Genomic DNA, 11,655 nt, shown 5'->3' with positions numbered 1-11,655 from the left:
ACTATTGGCTCAACAAATCCTTTGATAACTTGTTGTAATTGGAGTGTCAAAATCTTCCATCAACAATCTCAATCTGAACCAACTGTGATTGCCCAACAGAAATCTCAACGACATCCGTGATAGCTGGAGAGTCAAATCTTCCATCGACAATCGCAATCTGAACAAACTGTGATTGACGTCAAGAAATTCTTTCAATAAGTCTCAGAACTGCAAAAAAGAGAGCAAGCCTATGCATTGCAACTCCATGCACAGAAAAGCTCTCAATCCTCGTTGCTTTGCATAGAAAAGCTTGAATCAATCCTTGTTGGTTTGAACAGAAAAGCTTGGATCAATCCTGTAGCAATCCCAGCTTCCCCAACGTCGCTCCAAGCTCCTCAGGCGATATTAGCCCGTCAATGTGCCTCTCCAACAGCTGGAACACCTTCTCCAACCTCGCTGCATCTTCACTCTCGCTCTCTGAGTTCTCCTCCTCCCCCGCTTCGCTCGATTCCTCGCTTATGAACTTGTTCAGTGACACAAACTCCGCAATGTCTAGCTTCTCACTTCCTTGCTTCGCTACCATTCGAATCATGCCATCCTCCTCCGTGTACTGTAAACCCACGTTCTTCATCCACCGCCTTAACCCTTCCCTGCTCAGCCCGCCGTCTTGGCTCTTGCCCGACCCTCTGGGACCACGTTCCTGTGCCTGTGATCGATCTCCAGCTCGCGTCGTCCTCGAAGTGCTGCGGCTCCCGGGGCTGCTTTCGGATTCATCCGAAAGATAGGTGTCGGGCAAGGAAACGTAACCAGAGCTTTGTCCCCCTGTACTTAGAGGCAGGCTCTCGGAGAAGGATGAAGAATGTTGTAACGAAGGGCTACACTTGGGACTCATCACGGAGTCGTAGTACCAAAGATTATCGATGAAAGGCTCAATGGAATCGCTGTCGTTGGTGGGCATCGACATGGCTGTTGGCTGTGATCGGAACAAAACCGAGGTGATCGAACAAAACCGAGAAGGAACACGATTCGGGAGCACGAGGAGGAGATGAAATCGCTACAAATCTTACGAGGCAAAACTCGAGCTACAAATAGTGGAACTGTTGAACTTCGAACTTCGCGTGGATCAGCGCGCTATTTTCTATTTTTTCGAGTTCTGACTCCTGAGTAACTGAGTTACTTCTGAATCGCGACTCCAGAGTTCCTACGCCCGACTGGCTTTATCTGCCGAGGCGATAATCAAGAAGCCGCATTCCGCAAGGCAGCTCTGACAGAATTACTTGATGATCCTTAACTCTGTACTGACTTACCAACTGGCGACGACCGGATTGCCTGGCGACAGCTTTCCCGCATCCCGCTCTTCAGCGAGCACTTGAAAGGTGACACGCAACCTCAAGATTTGAGCTCAAGAATCAACATTCACAAGAAACCTCATTAATCGATTGACCGTAAATCAGTAAACCCACAACCCTCGTTGAGTCGTTGTCTCGACTCGCATAGCATCGCCACCCTGGATTCGCCAGCTGCAAGCTCGTCCTCAATTCAGGGCCCGGGCTCGTCCTCCTCACTGTTCTCCGGAGTCCGGACTCCAGACTGCCACCCTCGTCCCCCTCCTTTATGATTTAAATTTTACTGTAAAGTACAGGCCTCGAGTCGAGTCGACTGTCCTCCCAAATTCCAGTCCACAGGGGCCAAAACAAGCAGCATCTCGAGGCTCGCATGGAGCAGCAAGCTCCGAGAGTCTGGACTCTAGACTTCCAAGCACAGCACAACTCTTGAGAATTGAGGCTCCAGCGTCCAGACTCCAGGGGCCAATCTCTGATCGACTTGTTGCATCAACTTCAAAGCAGCGTGGGAACACCAAAGTTTGCACCGACATATCCATCGGGAGGTTGCGTCGGCATTGAAAACTGTGAACTGTGAGTGTGGCCTATAGATATGCATGATGTTGCACGTGTAAATCCTGGTCATTTCGAGAAAATTCAACCCAGAATCAACAACCTAGGAGTATTCTGATCTTCTTTTACTTCCAGATAACACCTTATCTACACTTTGGTCCAGATAACACCTAATTTTGAATCTATTCATTTTCTTTCCATGTGTCTGGGCAGTGTTCACAGAAAACATTTTTCATTTTTCTAAATAGATACACAAACCATTGAAACCTTACTTCATTCCTTGAATTTGCAGGTTTTAAAACCTTCTTCAAATTAACCCTTCTTTCAAATTTGAAGGTTAGCTTCCAAAATTCGCCACTCACCTAACTTTAGACCTCGATTTTTGAACAACACTCTGCTAGGGTCTATGTTCTTATAAAATGTATAAATTTCAAACTACAACTCGATGAGCATACCCCATAGCCAATATTTTTTGGCCCTCCTAAGGGACTATGGGGAAATGGTTGGTTCAAAGGGTCTTTCATGTTTTTCTTTCTATCCATCTACTCAAACTACTTTAATATTTTTTTTTAATAGATGATTTTAAAAAACAAATATATACGTTTTGACATTTTAAAAAAAAACTTTAGTAATTAAAAAATACTTTTAAAAAACTTTAAAATGCATTTTAAAATTTTAAATATTTTATAATTAAATTAGATTTTCCTATAAACTAAAATTTAAATAAATTTTCACAAAAAAAAAATGCTACACTTAAAAAACCTTACTTGGAATCTCCCGCTCCGTCCATCTCCATCGCTCCGTTGCTCTCCGTTGATCTCTGTCTGTCATTCTTCGTCGCTCCAGCAATTTCGTCGATTTCAATGAGGAGGAGCTCGATCAAGGTTTGAACAATGAGGGGCTCGATCGAGGTCTCTCTCTTTATATACAAAAATTTAGGGTTTAAAAATACCACGATCGTGGTATTTCAAACATTAACAGCAAGGCATAGTGGTTTTGCTACCTTGTTTATTTTCGACATGCCGAAACCCCAATTCATTGCAATCCATTCTTGGATACAACCTGGCCTAAGATTACCTTGTGTTTAACCCAAAATTGGCACTTAAGAGGATTGAGGGGAATCCTACAGAGGTGATAGCTCTCAAAGACTAGTCTAAAGTATTTGAGGTGGTCACCCCATGTGGAATATACACATAGGTCATCCAAGAATACCTGTAAGAAATCTCTCAATACTCCTTGAAAGCCATCATCATCAACCTTTGGAATGTGGCGGGAGCATTAGTGAGCATGAAGCGCATCACCCTAGAAGCATAGACTCCCTATTTCCTGGTGAATGTTGTCTTATGCTAATCCGGTGGTGCTATGGATATCTGATTGTACCAAGACAGTCCATCAAGAAAGTTATAGGCTTCTTTTCCTCCGTATCTTTCTAACACATGCTCCGTGAAGGCAGCAAACAGTGGTCTTTATGCATAGCAGCATTAAATTTTTTTAGATCAACACATACTCTAATTTTTCCATTCTTTTTTAGCACAATGACTATAGGGGACGCCCATTCCATATGTTCATGTCGTAGATGAATCCGTGTTGATAAGCATTTGTATCTCTTCTCTCACAATCATCGTGTCTTTGGGATTCATGGGATAGGGCCTCCTTTGCTTGATCGGTCTGATGTCATCCATCATTGGGATGGTATGTTGAACGACCTCGGGAGGCACACCCCTCATATCTATATACTTCCCTGCAAAGCAATCCTCATATTCTCGTAGGAGGGCGATCAACACCTCTTCGTGCTTATGAGGTCTTCGGCTATATAGAACGATTTAAGGTCTTCATCCTCTGATGCAAGGTCTACTTCCTTAACCTTAGCTAGACCATTATTATCGTACTAGTTTCTCTCCTTGGTAGTTCTCTTGGCTTGCTTGAGAAGTATCTTGCGGTCTTAGACCATGTAGGATTTAAAGTGCTTGGGACCTGGCATAGATTAACTTCTTCTTCTTCGTCATTCTCCAAGCCTTTTGGTTCGAGTTGCTTCTCCTTAGGAGCAATCTTCTTATTTTTGGCCCTTGGGACCTTATCCTTGAGTGGGGGTTTGGCTTCTAAGGGGGCCTTAGCCTCTGGTTGAGGGGATTCATCTACCTTTAAGTACCTTAATGGGGCCTTTGCCCTATCTAACCTAGCTCCCTAGTTAGAGGAGAACTCGTGGTGCGTCGTGATAGCACTGACATACCGTAGCTAGTAAAGGTCAATCTCAACCTTCCTTACCCCTTCCCTACCCTTAATATACTAGACATTTCAAGAGGACTATAGCCCTTGACACTTTAGATTCATAAGCCACCATTTGGATTCCTATCTTTTCAATCGAGTCTATGGTCACAAGGATGTGCACCCAATTATGGGAGAGCTTTGGTTTTGGCAGGGAAGCATATTGGCACTCATCCTAGTCCTCTATGTTGTATGTGGAGCCTAATCTTTTTTAGAGGTTTTTTTTTTGCCGTGCTTTGGAACCCAGACATATTTATACCCATTCTATGAAGGGGGGGTACAAGGGGTGCAACCCACCTTTAGGACTATCGCCGAGGGGTTCCAAGGGGTTCGGCATGAAAATTGGTGCATGAGTTGTGTCGTCAAAATTGTAAGATAAGGGTGTGGCTCACACATAGTAGGAGAGCAATGGATAAGTACTTGTATCTTGTATCTTCTCACTTTCTGGATAAGAAAAAGGTAGAATTAGTTGTTTCTTCCATGGACGTAGCCCACACTAGGTGAACCACGTATATCAATGTCCCTCTTTCTCTTCTATTCTGTGGGCTTTCTGTATTGTGTATTTTACACATTCTGCTTATTGCACTGTTGCTCCGTTATCTCTTGCATCCTTCTCGTTTTACAAGCTTGGAACACATTTACGGAGGTAGTCTGTTGAGTAGTGTTAGACTCAACTGTGAGAATAGGTTACCGAACATGGGGTGGGCCTTCCAAGTTTGAAGGTTAAACCCCATGATTTGCTCGTCCTTGGGCAGATATATTCAACTAGAGGACCAGTCATAGACCAATCCTACCGTGCGCATGAAGGGCCTTCTTGGTATAATGTCATAACCATCTAGTTGGTAATTGAAATTCATAACCACAAACCACATGCTATAGGTGAGCCTGAAATTCTTGATCTTAATGTCTCTCAGCAGTCCTACCATTTGGGCTATCTCTCCATCAGCCGATTTGACTACTAGATTGGTACTCCCCATCTCAAGCCATCCCTGGTTGGCCCATCACTTTTTGGTCACTAGGCTCACCTCTGTGCCTCCATCTAGGATTGTCATGGAACCCTTGTTTTGGTAGGTGATTGGGAGTATAACATTTGTGTCATCACTTTCAAAGTATTGGCCTAGCCTATTGACCGGTATCTTGAGAAGATTCAACTCCTCTGAGGGGGCTTCTGCTACCTCGACGGGCACCTCCTTGGGGGTGAGCACTTGTCTCCCACCTGTCCATTCATCCAATCAGAGAAGTCTCTCCAAAGGACAAGGTTCCCTCTCAATAGGATTGTAATAGGCATTTTAACCTCTATGGATAGGAATGAAGTTAAGTCGACGGCCACATAGCGTGCTTGATTGATCGGCTCTCAGCCTTTTGATTGTGGCTATTCAAAGCCGCAAAAGGACACATGGTTCTCTTCTATGTTCTGATGCCATATGGGGTCCTCCAACATTTTGTGCCTTAATAGAGTACGTCCCACTAATGAGCTACCTGATCCTTCTTCATCCACCTTTTCTAGTAGGGGAGTGGCTTTAGGGGCTCTATTAAGGGCATGGTAGTTTAGATGGATCATCTCTATGCCCTTGTTGGTCTTGAGCCACTGTTGAAATCTCTCTTGGCAGTCCCTTACCAGTTGTTGTGCCTCAACAAGGCATTGTTTTTTGATGATGGGGTTGGGATATTCACCCTGGCCCTTAGGGATTGGATTTTGCTTGAAACTTGGCACCTCCCTTGTATTGTCCTTGCCTTTAGGCAGTGGGTTGGTTGGATTTTGAACCAACAGAGTGGTGTGCCCTAATGATTATGAAGTGGATATGGTAGATATATCCTCATCGGACCCGCTTTGAATAATTACGTTGTCCATTCCTCTTCCTACTTTTATAGCACCCATAAGGTTTGTATCCCTAGTTTGAGCTATCCACATTTTATCCTTCTTGGCCTACTTGCAAAATTCCTTGCTTTGACCTTTGGCTTGGACCCTAATTATAACTTTTAAGGACACCAAAGAAACTTGTCCACTCTTGATACTTAGCAAATTAATGCTGGTCTTAGGATCTATGGCCCCTCTAGGGGTCCTTTGTATTGGACAATTCTTGTAAAGATGGTTTATCATGTATCCTGAACACTACAAAGCACTCGTATTAGTGATGGTTGTTATGGGCAGGGGTTGATCATCCTTGTAAGGATAGTCCCTTAGGAAGTGAGGTCCTTGGCATTTAAAACAAGCCACCAGTTGATTGGCTGACATCTTATAGGGACACTCATTGGTTCACTGAGGACCTTGACATGTATAGCAATGTATAATTGGTCTGCATGTCAAGGTGTTCATATCCCTGGTTTTTTGAGTGGTGGGAGCCATTTGATATATCGGGATGTACTATTCATTCTGGATGATGTAATGGCTTACGTAGCTTGATTGATATCGGGGACACTTGTATTGTGAGGAGACACTCACCAAAGGGACATGTTGGTTGATAGGACTCCATTTGGGACCGCTAGGGGGAAACCCCACTATGAATGAATTTCTGAGCGTAACTCATTTAATTCTCTCTTCAAGGTTTGGCGCTCTATACCACTGGATGTGTTGCTATGGAGGCTCAGCCTGGCATTGACCTTATCCAAGTCACCTATGTCCCTAAAGGTCTTGCAAATTTGCTTGAACCTCTCCACATGGGACACTGGATCTCCCTCTCCTAGGAATTCTGTAAGCATAGGCATACTCATGTTGGGTGTCGGTCTATAGGATGCAGTCGTGGGATAGGGAGTGTCTATTGGGCCACCTACCCAAGTTGGGTACAAAGGGGCGAGGAGTCATTGTTTGTGGTAATGTGATCCCCCCAAATTCCATTTGTTCTTTCCTTTGCACCACACGATTCGGCAGCCAATAGCTAGGATTCTTTGGCTCAAAGTTTCCACTAAAGGATGGCTCTCCATCATAGAGTTTCACATGTGGTCCTGTGGGATTCATCGATGAGGCAAAAATAGGAATACTCCATGTGCTTCCTCTGCAACTTCTCAGACACTCTATTTTGCCTTGCAAATGGGCTTATCATGTTATCATTCCCTAAGCCGTGAGGCTATGCTTGAAGGTGTGGGTCTAATTGAGTTTGGAGTTAGAGGCCATAGAGGCCCCAAAATTCAAGTTTTCACCCATTTATCTATCAAAGCTCAATGAGTTCTCTAGCTCAAGGTGTCAGTGTGTATGGGACCATGCACCATGTGTGAGCTTAGAGTTCAGATTTTGGATGGGATTGACACTAAGGTGGGTACTTGGCTAATATTATAGGAAGAATGATCCTCTAGCTCTGGTTCAAATCCAAGTACTCTAGTAGACGTCAAGTGCATGTGTTGGTCACCCTGATATCCCTTTACAAATTTGGACTTAAAGAAGCGAGTTGATGGTTAGCCTTAAAGCAGCGAGTTGATGGTTAGCCTTAAAGCAATGACTTGGAGGCCATTACATTAGACTCATTCTCACTACGTTATAAAGCAGTGGGACCCTTAAAGAAGTGACGTGGATATAGCAGCGACTATTAATGCTGTGAGACTATTAAGCAATGGGGTGTATAACATAGCAGGTCAGATTAAGCAACAACTTGATTATAGCAATGACTTGGATGTTGTTTTGTTAGCCCTAAAGCTATGAGTTGATTTTGTATCTAACAAAACAATCAGTTCATTTAATTGAATCAGACTACAAGACAACAATTAGCAAGCATGTTGACAAAAAGGAGATTCTTAACAAGTTGTACATTTTTCCTAATGTCACACAAAGCGACATCCTTAGATATTGTCCATGTAAAACTTCTTTGCTTTCTTCCAATCCTTCGGTTCTGCCCACCATGGCTTATGCTTAAACCCCTTAACGGCATCACTTAGTTTGTATCTACGAGACCTAAAGAGCTCCCCCATGCGAGTAAGCATGGCATTTGTTTCAAACTCAAACCCTTTAGGATTTGGAAATTGTCTCTTGAGGGCTTCTATGCAAGCTTCCTTGGATTTATTGTCATGTTGGTTCCAAGGTCTGAATATATCATTGGGAAAGTGGGTGCTCACCAACCTCCTCATGTATTTGGTGATCGCCTTCCCATCCTCACCCAATATAACCTTCCCAATGCTGTTTACTTTGTAGGAAAGGTCCTCGGGCAAAACAAAGTGGGGTGGTGCGAGCGCTTAAGGAGCGAGGAGTAAGGAAGTGAGTGGTCTCCAGGGTGTTGTGACCTATGAGTGGAGAGGGAAAGGGACCTAACTGGTACTACGTCTCATGACAAAGTGGAGACCTATAGAGATGGGAGTGTGCAAACTCGTCTACATCCATTGAGCCATCGCAGTAGTCTCGACCCTAACTACTCTTTTTGGACCTACAATGGGTGTGCCCAAGTGATGACCCCTTGGTCGAAGGGGCTACAGGGGACAGCCATCGAGTAGGTAAATCCGTCGATGGCCCTGATCTACACCAAGGGGTGTAGGACATGGAATAGATGAGGGCCTATGGGATAGGAGGGAGAAGAATCTCGTTGCATCTGTATCGCTCATGGATGCGACAAACTCGTCGAGACTCCAGACAAAGCCATGAGCTGCTAGCAAAGGCATTCGTCAAGGGGTAGTCGCAGGAGTAGGCCCGAGAGGAGTTGGCCCGTGGGGAGTCCACCCAGGGGTAGTCATAGGGGTAGGCCCCTTAGGAGTCAGCTCAGTGGAAAGAAAGTCCTCTAGAGAGTATAGCTCATGACGTCTCCTCCTACGAGGGGCACCATGATCACGAGCTCCGTACTTTTTGGACGTATGATGTGCTGACATGTCTAATTTGGGGGGATTGGACAAACACAGACACAAACACAAACACAAGAGTGGGTAAGAAGCGGAAAGACAACTTACTTAAAAGAAAATACTTACACTTTACTTAAAAGACAATTTATTACTTAAAACTCAAATTCAATTCATCGTATATTATCATCCATCTCCATTAGTTACACTACCATATGTATCCAAAAGAGTGTTCAGGTACAAAATTTATATCTAAAAGAGTTTTCATACACAAAAATTTGTGCAAAAATAGTATTGTTAAACAAAATTTATCTCCAAAAGAGACATTCTCCAAAAATGCCAAAAGAGAGGAGGAGCTCTACTGCTCTGCATTACTATTCGAGGTACTTTTCTCCTCCTCATCGCTAGATGGGTCACTCGGGACCTCATCCTTCACTTCTTCTAATATATAATTATACTCTTCTTGGACTATGTACTCGTGGTCCAAGAAGACGTCTACACAAACCATTATGTCTTTTATAGTGTCATCCTTGCTAAGTAGTCGGTCATAGCGGTCTCTCCAAAGCTTACAGAGATCCCTTAGGTTGTTTTATGCCGACCTCAGTCCATGCTGCTCCACGCACAATTTGTCAGGACCCCACCCATGCACATGGACTTTGACGTTATACTTTACGCAATCTACATCATGCACAATCTTTTCTGTTACATGTGATAGCAGAGTTTGGATGTCCCGCATGACAGCAACATGGGGAACTAGGTTGGGGTTTTTGGAAGACTATCGTGGAGGAGGGCGTTCCATTTTTAATCTATTTGAAAAAAAAGAACCAAATACAGAAAACACATTATAAGTCATATCAAGGCACTCATTCAAGATATGTAAAAGAATTCACATTCACTTCTATTGAACAAATTATATTTATCGCACAAACAATATATTCTGAAAAGATAATTCTAGGAAAATTTATTTCATCCACTCTCCTTTATTCCACAATCTATATATCGCACAAACAATATATTTTGAAAAGATAATTCTAGGAAAATTTATTGCATCCACTCTCCTTTATTCCACAATTTGTGCCAAACAATCATGTCCCCTACTATCACCCCATTTTGCTTTATCCTCCTCAGCTTTTGAATGTTTGATTCGAAACTTAGCCTCTAGTTGCCATGACACAGAAAACAAAAGTCCAAAATGTATTTGAGACAACCGAGACTCTCAGGAATTCAAAGAATGATTTGGAGAGGGATGCAATGACACAAGTCTACATATGCTTGCTCAATGTCAAGCTATTGAAGCTTCACGTGGGTAGGACCTCAAGGAGAGGGGAAGAGAGAAGAGAAGAGAGGGGAAAAGGAAAAGAGAGGAAAGGAGAGAAGAAAAGAGAGGAAAAGAGAGAAGGAAAAGGAAGGAAAAGAGAGAAGGAAAAGAGAGGAAAAGAGAGAAGGAAAGAGAGGAAAAGAGAGAAGAGAGGGGAAAAGAAGAAATAAGAGGAAATAAGAGAAGATATAGGAGAAGAGAGAGGAAACAAGAGAGGGGAGAGAAGAGGAAGGAGAAGAGAGGAAAAGAGAGAAGGAAAAGAGAGGAAAAGAGAGGAGGAAAAGAGAGAAGGAAAGAGAGGAAAAGAGAGAAGAAAAGAGTGGGGAAAAGAGAGGAACATTCAAGAAGAGGAGAAGAGAGGAAAAGAGAGGAAAAGAGAGAAGAGAAGAGAGGGGAAGAGAGGAAATAAGAGAAGAGATAGGAGAAAAGACAGGAAACAAGAGAGGGGAGAGAAGAGGAAGGAAAAGAGAGGAAATAAGAGAGGGAAAGAGAGGGAAAGAAGGAAAAGAGAGGGAGGAGGACGCAGGGAAAGAGGGGAAAAGAGGGAGGAAAAAGAGAGGAGAAGAGAGAGGTCAGAGAGGAAATAAGACATGGGAGAAGAGAGGAAAAGAGAGAAGAGAAGAGAGGGGAAGAGAGGAAATAAGAGAAGAGGTAGGAGAAAAGAGAAGAGAGGGGAAGAGAGGGAAAGCGAGGAAAAGAGAAGAGAAGATCGAGAGGGGAAAAGGAAAAGAGAAGCGAAGGAGAAAAAAGAGGATAGAAGAAATAAGACTGGGGAGAAGAGAAGAGAAGAGAGGATAAGAGTTCCTACGCCCATCACTGCAGCTAGCTACAGGCCAATGCAATCACGAAAAGAAAAATAGAAAAAGAGAGGAAGCATATTCTTACCTAGAAATGACGTGTCCTGGTGCCGGATAATCTCTCTCGGAAGAGGAGGTGTTTCGTGTCCTGGCCCTATAAAAGAGAGGAAACATACCATTTTAAGAAAACTAATAAAGGAGGAGTTTGGAGAAGCAACATTCCAAAGGGATTGGATTGAGGAGACAAAGAGAAGCCTACAAACAAGGAGAAAGCATGAAAACAATAGGTAGAGCTTTCAAATAGAAGGGGAACAAAGGAATTCTTACCTTGAGATGGAGAGGGAGTTGTAGCAAGCCTTGTAGGTGCAGAGGGACAATGTAGGAGAGGATGGAGAGGTGGGAGGGGGAGGGAGGAGGCAGGAGTGAGGAGTGAGGAGGCAATGCCCTGAGGCAATGGTTGCCAGCAATCGCGAGTTGAAAGCAAAAGCGAGGGAGGAGAACAATGGTTCCCAAAAAATGTCGATGCGAGCGTCGGTATTACTGTGGGTATATAAAAGTAGAGCATCGGTATAGCCATCAGTATATACCGACGCCCATACCGACCAAACATGGATTTTTTGGGGGTGTGCCAAGATTATCAGGCTATTAT

The sequence above is a fragment of the Dipteris shenzhenensis genome, chromosome 22 (genome assembly GCF_047967505.1).
Source record: "Dipteris shenzhenensis isolate YYH24624 ecotype China chromosome 22, Dip_SZ_1.0, whole genome shotgun sequence".
NCBI classification, from domain to species: domain Eukaryota; kingdom Viridiplantae; phylum Streptophyta; class Polypodiopsida; order Gleicheniales; family Dipteridaceae; genus Dipteris; species Dipteris shenzhenensis.
Note: the sequence above shows the minus strand (reverse complement) of the source record.